This window comes from Momordica charantia (genome assembly GCF_013281855.1).
Source record: "Momordica charantia cultivar OHB3-1 chromosome 4 unlocalized genomic scaffold, Mcharantia_2.0 BLBB01000004.1, whole genome shotgun sequence".
NCBI classification, from domain to species: Eukaryota; Viridiplantae; Streptophyta; class Magnoliopsida; order Cucurbitales; family Cucurbitaceae; genus Momordica; species Momordica charantia.
In genome coordinates, this window is record NW_028275162.1 from 25454420 (window position 1) to 25466896 (window position 12477).

The window sequence follows — 12477 nt, forward strand, 5'->3', positions numbered from 1 at the left end:
CTTTTCTTTGCCAAATTCGATTCATGTGAATAATAATGTCAGTTTAAAATCGCGAACGATTATCTCCCTAAAGAATCACACGATGTATGGAACAAGTTGGTTAAAAAAGGGAAGAGAAGGAAAGGAGGAGAGTGTTTTCTCCCACATTTTATGGTTAGAGAAAAGAAATGAAAACCCACATAGAAAAAGTTAGGGCAAAGGAGGGAAAAGGAAGTGTGGACAAAAGTGGAACTATTAAAAGAAATGGTTGGAAGGCCAAACAGAGACAAAATGTTGAATGAAAGAGAGAGCATAGCATTCCATTGCCATGCATTATTTCTTTTTCTTCTTTGCAAAAAGATTGAATTTCTAAGGGAAGAGAGAGAGATGTGTTTGATTAGACCAACCCACTTTCTAGGGAACATTACTCTTGTAAACCTTGGGAAACAAGTGGGCCCTCACTTTTCATCGTAATTCAATCATTTTGTTAAGTTGTATATTTTCCAAAAAATATTGAAGGTTTGAATCTTCGTTGTTGTATTGCTTTAATTTAGTCTCTATTGTTTAAGAGTTTCATTTTAATCCCTTATATTTCAACTCAGTCCCTCATTGTTAGTGAATCTTAAAATTGGAGGGTTGGTAAACTTGTACGGTATAATGTCCCTGATTAAAATAAAACCTTTTAAACAATAGAAACTAATTAAATTAGCAAAACACTCAAGCAAGAACTATATACCATTTTTAATATATGTGAGTACCTGGATCAATTTATATGTATTTCGATTAATGTCATCAAATTAACTTTACAATTGAGTTGATGATAAAATTATTAGAGTTTAATATCCTAAGCAGGTAGTCACCACCGAATTTTAACTTGGTTCGAAGTTTCTTTTACTTTTTCGGTCCCATATCAGTACTTGTGTGTGTGTGTTTTTTTTAAACATCTTTTGATTTTTTAGTTCATTGTTTTCTGGTTTCATGGATCTTTTAAAAGCGTGGATATCTTAGCCTACAAACCAGATTTGCGGACTTTTTTCTTTTTTTTTTTTGGGGACCGTAGCCTAAAATTTAGGGCTGACTTTAGAAACTTAAAAAGTACAAATATTAAATACAACTACTAGAAAAAAAATACAAGGATTAAAATGATATTTTAAATATATTTATGGACAAAAGTTTTGACTTTGTAATAAAATAATAAAATTTTATTATATACTATTTTGATCGTTGTATCCTTCGAGCGTCTATTTTAGTCTATATATCTTTAACTTTGGTTTATTTTAGTTTTTATACTTTCAAAACATTTGGTTTGGTTTGTACGTTAAAAAAATGACTATTTTAACTTTTTCATTTTTTTAGGATCAAAATTTTAGTAAAATATTTCACTCGCTAAATTTTTTAAAAAGGTAACTTCCTATTAAAAGATTTCAATTTGAATTAAAATTTTGCCCATAAAGACGAAAGGATAAATTTTGTTTAAATTGCAAGACGAGTAGATATGGATAAAAATAATCAAAAGTTAAAAATACAATGACAAAAAACATAGATAAAAAATAATATTTAAACCAAAAGAAATACATATTTGGGCCTTGAAACGGGCGGTGGGCCCAAGAGAGGTACAGGGAAATGGGCTTATGGCGGTCCAATCCGAGTTTTTCTGGGGATGATGTCGTACGATTCGATGCCTCGCTCGCTATTCCAAAGATTCTTCTTGTCGGTTCACATTATTATTTTATTCATTCATTTATTCATTATTAATAATAAATAATTCAAGTTATAAATTATTAAAATTTATTGACAATTTTTTCCCTTGAAACGCCTCATATTTAATAACTATGGTAAAAATACAGCTTCTCTCATGATTTCTCTCCTAGAAATTTCAAGGCAAAATTGAAATAGGTAGGTTAAAATTAAGACATGGAATTAATATATAATCAATCCATCCAGATCAAAATTACAGGGATAATATAGTAATTGATCGAATATAATTAAAATCCCCAAAATTTTCTCCTAATTTGGAACAATAATACTAAAATATAAAATAATAATGGTTTATAAATATAAGTATATACACCAAAAAAAAAAAGAAAGAAAGAAAAAAGAGGGAGAAGATTTAAGGGTCGGCGTAGTAATGCCAGCAGACGAGCATGACGACACATCGGCGGAGGATGTAAAATCTAGCCCTCTGTTCCTTCACTAGCAAACTGCAGCGTTGCTTAAACGACGCCGTTCTTCTCCTCCTGCTGCTGCACAGCCTTCTTCGTTCTTCCATCATTTTTATTTTACGATCTCAATTCTCAAAAACCAAAGAATAAATTCTTCTTTTTTTTTTTTGGAGAAAATGGGTTTTAGAGAGAGAAACTAGAGAGAGAGAGAGAGGATTTGTTGTTGAATTGAGAAGCTTGGAGTTGGAGGAGTGGGGTTTATTTTTGGGGGCTTGGGAGTTCACTTTATAGTCCTACTAAACTCCTACGTGGGTTCTTGGAATATAATAAAATAATAATAGCTCTTTTTCCTTTAATTAATGATTTATTATTGCATCAGTCATAAAAAAAAAAAAAGGAGAGGAGTTCGAGATTAAGCGGTGGTTTATCCTAGGCCGAATGTCGAATCCTATGCGAATCATATATACATTTTTAAATCCAAAAATATATATGAGAATTTGAAACCAAAATGAACGGATTGAATTATGTTTAAGTTGACTATTAAGACATGTATCTGATTGAGTGTGTGTTCGAATCTTCACTTTCATATATTGTTATATTGGAAAAAAATTGTGGCTCATTCTTAGAGTGTGACAATATTAATTAGTTGAACTGATTAAGATATATGATATCAAAACCTATAGAATTGGAATTATGAACCATTTAGGTAGGTAAACCCCTAATTCACAAACATTAAAACCCCCAAAATCAATTTAGCTAACTTCAAGGAAGAGTAAGGTGGGATTACCACCACGAGGTAAGGAAAATTAGTTCTTTACTTGATCGAAGTTAAACACTCCACATGAGAGGTTGAACGAACCCAACTTTGATGTTTCAAACGTGTAACTTAAATCAAGAATTGCAAAAGTTTCAAGTACTCTTGGCTGGTTTGAAAATAAACAGCCTGGTAGGTAAAAATTTGTATTAAAAAAACAATCTAATATGTCAAACAATCTAATTGTCATTAGATTGTCTTCCAACTCTAAATGCCACATCATCATCATGCGAAAAAGATGATAATAACCCTACTTAATGTGTTCAACAATGGGTAAAATTGCAAAGTAATAAATTACGTAAAATCTCTTAAATAAAAGTATATTAAATTTTAGGCACTTCAGTGTATATCCCAATCGAAAAGTACTGGGTTTAAATTCCTACCATCGATAATTTGATAGTTCATTATTTGATCTTACATTTTTCCCTGTTAAGAATTTAATCATTGGTAAACACAATACTCATTGGTGAATATTTAGATATTTTTAAAAATATTTTAAGGTACATATTAGTAAAAACAATTACCTCCATGTTTTGAAATTAAAAGCAAAGTAATAAGAGTCCTAAATTTCTTGTTTTTTTTAGACAAATAAGAACCCTAATTTAAAATGTGATAATATCCACCATCACAAAAATAAGAAATGTTAGTTGTCTAAAATATGTTAACTTTATTTTAATTTGATTGTTGTTTTAAAAATTACTTTGACAAACTAAATTAATGTGAAATTTTTAAGATTATGACAACCAAATTAAAATTATAAGTTCATCCTAATTTTTAACATAGGGACTAAATCAACACTAAGAGACTATTAACTGTAGCATTTTAATAAACAGAAAATTGAAAGTCTCGGGTTATTATTATTGTTATTATTATTTAGTATAAGAACACTAAAAGACTATTAATTTGGAATTAATTTTTATTTTAATACATTTTTTTCGTGATGGTGTGAAACAACATTAAACAAATAAATACTCCATGTAGATATAGTAGGAGTAGGAATCTGGACTTAAGCCATGATGCTGACAAATTGCAATAACATTTATTTATTTATTTTTATTGAATTTTATAGTATAGGTACTTGAACTATTGACTTGGTCCAACTAGGGGTGAAGTTGTAAATATCCCTTTTTTGGAAGGCGTGACACTCTCTAAAGATTTATAATTATTTATAATAAATCATTTATTATAATATTAAAGCATGGTTTATTAAATTACGAATTTAATTATCGAACTTTGAAACGTAATAGGTTTATAGAGTTTAAAAAGTACCTATAATTGTTGAAGTTTCAATATTATACCTAATCAGTATTTATATTCAATAAATTTTTAAACTTTAAAACCATATAAGTCCATTTTCAACTTTCTAATTTCTTATAATATTAAACATAAAATTTAAAAATCAAGATTTACGTAAATTTTATAAAATATTGGAGGTAGATACAAAATTAAATTTTATAAAATATTGGAGGTAGATACAAAATTAAAAGTTTATAACAGAGGTTTAAATTCAAATACTCATGAGAAACCTTTTTTTTGTTTGAAACAATACAACACTTCATTAAATACTTCAAATATTGTTTTTTATTAAACAAGCAAGCAAATCGGATACAACATAATCACAAATCATTTATCTTCCATCCACAATACTCCCGAGTAAGTACATGCGCAAATTCTTGTTGACATCTCTCTTTGTATATCATATTGAAAATATCGAATTATTTATCACGAGTGTATGAATTTCATCTTCAATCGAGTAGATCCTTGTAAGGTCGAGGTCCTCAAATTTAAAAGCCTTCTACTCTCACTTTAAAACATAACATTAAAAGTTGATCCATTGAGAACTTGTAATTTAATTTACATTTAATTACATTTTTTGCAGTGTACTTTCTACTTCATTAACAGTTAGAAATGCAAATAATATTTAAAATTTTTATCCAACTTGAATAATTTATAATAATATGATTAAAATTTGATTTTAATATAATGTGGATAAAAAATTAATGGCACGATCCTAAACAGAATTAAACTGTTCAAAGATGAGATTTAATTAGATCTTGAGTTCTCTCAATTCCATCAAGTCGGCATTTAATTTTATTTTTCTTAATATTTGCTCGTCCTTGGGAAGCGAATTTCCAGTATTGTCCTCGCCACACCGCCCTCGGTGACTTCATGGGCAGGGAGCAAAAGGTAAATACGCAGTGCCCTCGATACTGCTGCCTGCGAAGGTGTTATATAAAATAAAGACATTGAAATTAAAAAATAAAGTAAATAATAAGTTTATTAATTATAAACAAATAAAATAAATAATCGAAGGACAAGAAGCGAAGATTTGCATTAAAGTTATCAAAGATATTCTTTGTTTGCTTATAATTAATAATTATAGTTTTTATGAATTTTAAATGCAAATGTTGACCGCTGAACCTAGGGGCCCACGTCCTTTCAACTCCCACAACCGCACGTGTGAACAGCTTTTAAATTTTATTATTTTTTTAATTTTCCCCCTCCCCCACGAAATGTGAATGGTTTTAATTTTAATTTTTTTAATTTATAAATTTTGGTCGGCGCCTCTATCTGTAAATACTAAGATGGATGTATTATTCTTGGACCTAATTTTGAACAAAAATAAAATAAAAATAATTACTAAAAATTAGAAATATAAAACTATAATGTTTTTAAAAAAATAACACAAAATTACTATAGAGGTGGAACTCTTCGAGGTTATGATATATTTATAAAATATTAGATATTTTTTATAAGAATGAAATACATTTTTGATCCATGATCTTTTCTATTTGATCCTTAAATAAAGTTTTGACCTTGATTTTTAAAAGGTAGTTAATATGTGTGTGTCGGAACCAATATTTAAAGAACTAATTTATTGGCTTTCAAGTAATAACGTGTGGAAAGTTGATTGGTGGAGTAATTACAAAAATAAAAAGTAATAGCGTGCAGAGCACTAAAAAATAAAATAAAATAAACAAAAACTAATTGCGTGTGGAAAGTCGATTGGTGGAGTAATTAGAAAGTTAAAGTCTGTGTTCTTCCTAATAAAATTAGGAGCTCACGTAAGCACAACAATTTTAAAAATACGATGTTAAAATTATAATTTTATAAACATGCATTGAAAAAAAAAAATCAGTCATCAATTTTAAAATGGCTATAATTTTATAAACATGCATTTTGTTTTTTTCCAACACATAATTGAGTGATCGATCTATTTATTAAATCCTACAATATTTGGTATCAAAAACACGTTAAGAAATAAGAATTAATTCATAAGATAGATACGGTCAACATGAGGTTTGAATCTATTTCCTCTCATTTTACCGTAGTCTCATTAGACCAATAAATCACTCGTGTATGAATAATCTACATATGAATCTTTTGCAAACCTAATTTTTTTAATATATAACTTCTTTATAAATGCATGATTGATAAGTTTATATCTATCTATAATTATATATAAGGTCTAAATACTATTTTAGCTATGGTAATTTTTGCTTTGCTTCATTTGGTTACTGTATTTTCAAAACGTTCATTTTTATTACTGTAATTTCAATATTTGTTCATTTTAAAACATATACGGTATATGTACTTCATTTTAGTCCATTCATTTTTAATAACTAAATTTTGTGAGATGTAATCTATTACTAAATTTCTAGAAATGTAACAGCGTTTATATTAACCAAATTCATAGCTCGAGATGATCATATAATTAGCATTAGCAAAGCAACGTTAGTTAAAGTTATATAAATTTATTATTTAATTGGTAAATCATAGAATGATTATTAATATAAAATGAAGCTACCATGGAATTTCTTTAAAAAAAAAAAAGAAGAAGGAAGATTCTGAAGATTGTATCTTTGCTTTATTAAAAAGTCTTGTTCAATTATGGATTGTAGATGTTTGTTATTATTATTATTCTTTATTCTCCTACTGTAAAGTTTCTTTCCGATTAATTTTGAACACGTATATAATAATTATATATTTTTTATTTAAAATATAAAAGATTACACAGCAAAATTTAATCATTATTAAAAAATGAAACGAAATTTCTCTTTTTAAAATGATTATCATATTCCTAAAAAAAATTATTATCATAACAAATTCTCTTCCCCTACACAAAAAGTCTTCATTTATACCAACTAATACAGCATCAAACCCGTATTAATATTTAATGGTACTTTAGTCTTTTAATTTTACGTTTGAAATATGTAATTAAATAAATGATACTGGATGTTACTTTATGGAACTACCATGATTTTTATTTGATGAAATTTATATTAATACATATGGAATACAGTAAAAAATTTGAAATTACAAGGAATAAAACTGAAAAATAATAAAATTATATATTTAAATAAAGAAGAAATGGCATTATGAGAATTTGCAAAGACAGCCCACTATGTTTGTTTGTGAAGTAGGCCATTACTTTTAAGAAGGAAAAATACGTCAACGGAAAACTTGGGCCGGGAAATTGGGCTTTGCAACTTTTCTTGGGCCTAAACAAAATCTCAATCATTCAGCCCAATTTCCCCATAAATTTGTTCTTTTTATTTTTAGGTTTCTAAATTGCTCTTTCTTAATTTTCTTTTTCTCTATATTTATTATGATATTTCTATTTATTTTCATTTTCTTTGCCCTTCATTTAAGATAGTTAATTGAGACATTTGTGAAAGATCTGATTTTTTAAAAATATTTATATTTTTTTTATAAACTGCGTACTTTTATTTTATTTTTACAAAATTTGAATTATTCTTCTAATCTTCTTCCCTCCATATTTATTATTAACTTTTATTTTCTCTATTTTTCGTCAATTTTGTTTTCGTGTTATTCACCGACACTAGTTCAACTTCTTTGTCAATACATGTTCAATTATCACAGTCTTAAAAAAAAGTAAAAGTTTTTTTTCGCTAATTTGTCTCCTTTTTATTTTCCATATATATATATATTTTTTGATACATTGCATTTCCTGCGATCTTCTCTTAATCTATAATTCCATATCATTACGTCTACTTTTTTTTGGTATGATATTATTTTACCAATATGTTTTTTCCCCTAAACATTGGCTACATCATCAAAAATATATATCAATTATCAACATATAGGAACAAACCTTCGTTGTTGTCTAATTTATGTTATTCTTGCAGCAAAATGTAAACCGAATATATACATTTTTCATACCATAACATAATATACCCCATTTTTATTTTTCATATACTCAAAATCAAGTAACTTAAATATTACACTAGATCAAATACATACTTCATATATTTGATACTTTGTTTGAGAGCTTTGTTATTTTTTACATTACAGCAAATATATACTACATAATTACATACTAATATGCATATATATATATATATATATATCTCTTGTATATACCACATAATATAACATATGAGTTATATATTCAATTTAACACAACGTATCTTTAATTTTGTACTGAAAATTGAAATTATGCCCCCAAACTGATTGCTAAAGTCTACAACTAATACCCTCGAATGCTAAACTGTAAAAGTTATAATCATGCCACAAATCGAAAGCTAAACTCTGAAAATCATAACAAGTCCGTGAAAGAATGATAAACTTAGAAAATCATATCCCAAAAAAGAAGGCTAAACTCTAAAATTCTATACCCCGAGTAAAGAAATTCTAAAATCATAAAATCATACCCTAAATCGAATTATAAATTCTAAAAATCACATGTATCTAGTTAGTTTTTTTAGTACAATATTAAAGCATGGGAATTCGAACTCACGACCTATTGATTGGAGATAGATTGGAGATAGGTGTCTTTAACTATTTGAGTTATGTTGAAATTAACATATGTTTGTAGTTTTTTTTCTTTCTTTTTTTTTACAAAATATGTTTGTAGTTTTAATATTGGAAGAATTTCTCTCATATTTTAACACTAAATCGTACAAACTTTTTATTAGTGGATGTATTGGTAGGGGTGGGGGAGAGGAATCCTCAAACCTAGATGAATAGAGGAGAAAATTAGCTTAATTAATGGACTAATCCATTACTTTAAAGTTAATTTAATTAAATTATTTCATAGTGATTATCGTAAAGTGATCGAGATTCCCACTAATTGTCCACAAAACATGCAATAATCATCACAATCAATTAATTATTTTATGTTCCAATTTCAAAAAAGAAAATTATTGTTATTATTTAAGTTTTAAAAATTAAAATAGACCTGATTAAAAAAAAAAAAACCTACATTTTTTATTGGAACGGAAAGAATATTAAAATAATCGACAAAGAGACAGAAGGGCAAATGAAAATTATAATGAAGTCCGTTGGGTAACGTTTTCATTTCTATTTATTTTCCTTTAATAAACAAAATAGAATTGCACGATCCAGCACAAAAATAAATTGAAAATGACAACATTCCCACTTTTTTTCCCCTCAATTTTAATAAAGAAAATTAAAATGGCATACCCTCGACCCATGAATCCAAATGATAAAACAATATTTTTATTTATGTTTTGGAACAAATTGGAAACGATTACAATAAATAAGGAATTTATTTTTGTTGTTTTCAAAATTTCTATACAATTTTTAAAATGTTTCTAAGAATGGAAAAACAAGAAACATATTTAATTACCAAATGCTTAAATTTCTCAATAAAATTGGAAACCATAAATAAGATATAAAAACGTTATCAAATAGGTACTAAACAGACCTTTAAATTGTTCCAATTCATTTCAATTTTCTTGTGGCTCATAGATCCCCAAAAAAATGGAAATTTAATTAATCGAAGAATATTACCTTTTATTTCAAAAGTTAATCTCACTATTAACTTTAAATTATTTAATAAAAAAATCTAACATCTAATTTTGTCGTCTAAAAATAAGTCAAAAATAAATTCTTTTAAAATCAGACTTAAAATAATTCGAAGTTGTTTGGGTACGACTTTTTAGAATGATAAAAAAAACAGGATTAATTTAATTAAATTTTAAATATTTTATTTGAAACACATCTTGATGGGCAGGTGACATGTGTGTTATAATGTTTCAAAACCAGTCCTTCTCTCATTGGGAAAAATTAAAATCTACTCCTTTGAAAATAATAATAATAATAAAAGAAGAACAAAAAATAAAAAATAAAAAAATAAATCTACTCTTGGAGAAAAATCAAAATTAAAAAAAAAGGTTAAAAAAGTAGTACTAGGTTGTCGGCCATTACAGGAACATTTATGAAACAATTTTGTGTGCTTTTAAAGTTAAAAATGATGCCACTTGCCTTGTTATGTTGGCCATATTAATTTGTTTATTTTATATAACCAACCTTTTTTTCCTCACTTTTCCAAAACCTTTTTTTTATTTTTTATTTTTATTTTTTTATAACCAACAGATATAACTCCTGGTTTGGATATTAAAAGACATGCCCAAAAAGATTTTTTTCCCATTTCCTTTATTTTGCTTACAAGTCCTTTCTATCAATTCACATAGTAATTGGACAAAATACATATTACGAAGGATCTTTACCCACGATAAAAACACGTGTTATGTCTATAAAAAAAATAAATAAGATGAGACATTTTTACTGTCAACTCCATCAAACAAGTTGATTGTTTTGGACATTGATATTGATATAGTTGACGACTAAAAGATGTCAGTTATCAAAATATTTTATCTATTTTATAACGAGAGAAAAGGATCAAGATTGTCGCTTGGTAATAAAGACTGAAATAAATTTTAAGTTGGCATTTTTTTAGATAAAATATATCATATGAACATTTAACTCATATTATCCATAATATTTTATGTTGCCATTAGTATAGAAGATATTATAGTTTGATAATAATTTTTTTTTTAAGAAAAAGAAGTTATTGAATAATGGGGGAGGGGAGTTTAACTATTGGTAAGAAAGGAGAATCTTGTAAAAAATGATATGATTTTTGTTTGTATTGTAAATATATTATCTCTTTGAGTGTAATTTTATGTGTATATGAAGTAATAAATGCATCAATCTCCATTTTTATTTTTGAAGATAATAATTCTCATGATATTGATTGATTTGGCAAATGTGGAAGGCAAAGCCAAATAATGTCACTCTTTGACTCTCTTTTCTCTAAAAAGATGCATTTAGTCTTGGTGGATCTAATGGAGAACTCATGCTTTTTTTCTTTCTCTTTTCTAAAATTATATTATTTGATTTTTTTTAATGAAAAGGTTAAGTTTAAGTTTTTATTTCATTTAAAAAACACGCTTGAGCCTTAAACTTTGAATCAGTACGTGTTAATGAGTTATTAAATTTTAAAAAGTGTTTAATAAGTCTGTAAATTTTCAATTTTGTGTCTGAAACAGTACGTGTTTGAGAGTTTTATCTTGAATAAGTTCTTGAATTTTTAAAAAGTTTCTAAATTTTCAATAATGTGTCTATTAGATTTCTGAATTTTAAAAAATGTGTTTAATAAGTTTGTAAACTTTTTAAAATTTTGTGCCTAATTAATAAATCTCCGAGCTTTAAACAATGTCTCATAAATCAAAGATTTAAAATACAAATATTGAAAGTTCAATGACCCATCGAATACAAAATGTAAAGTTCAGAGATTTGTTAATATACACTTTTGAAAGCTCCAAGACACCTACTAAACACCATTGAAATATTTTTTAAAGTTGAGATTTATTAGATGCAAGTCTCATAAGTTCAATAGGTAAACATATAATTTAACATTTTTTTTTTCAATTTCTAAATGTATGTTCTTACTTCAATATTTTGTTTTGGTATTTGAAGTCTCACTAACATAGTTTAGTTTTTACTCTTAAATTTTCGTATCGTATATAACTCTTATGCTATTCGTTTCCAAACTCATACCACAACGACCTCAATCGATTTAGTGAATCTATAATATCTGCAAAATTACAATCATCGATAAACCACACAAACCATTAGCCCTTGTACTCTAAAAGTATTTTCCAATCCCATCCTAGCTTGCAAACCCACAAAAAGATAGCGAGAGTTTAAATGGCGGAGGCGAGAGGCTGGAAGGGGAGAAAACGACAGTTTTGAAAAAAAAAAAACGCGAATGAAGAAGATGGGTGAGTGAGTTTCTAATCTGGGATTTTCAGAGATACGGGCTATTTATCTGTCATTGAAACTATCTTTTTAACGACAAAAGTTGACTGCGTCGCTGTAAAAACTCTCAACGACAACAAAAGTCAACACTGTGTCGCTGAAAGTACTTTCAACGACATTTTCCTTGCCGTGTCGTTAAAAAGAAGTTAACTATGTTGTAGCGACATTTTTTTTTAAATGTCACTAAAATGACGTCACAAAAAGCATTATTTCTTGCAGTGTGATACGTATGCGAATATACTATACTTGTCCGCATACACTATAGTATATAAGTGGACGATCCAAATTTAAAAATATATATAATTGAAACTTTTAAAAGTTGAAGAAATAGAGACAATATAGGCTGAAAATGGGAGGTCCCATGGACAAAGAAATACATTCATTTTTGTACAGATAATGAGTGAGAATATGTACGATTATTGGGGCCACAAG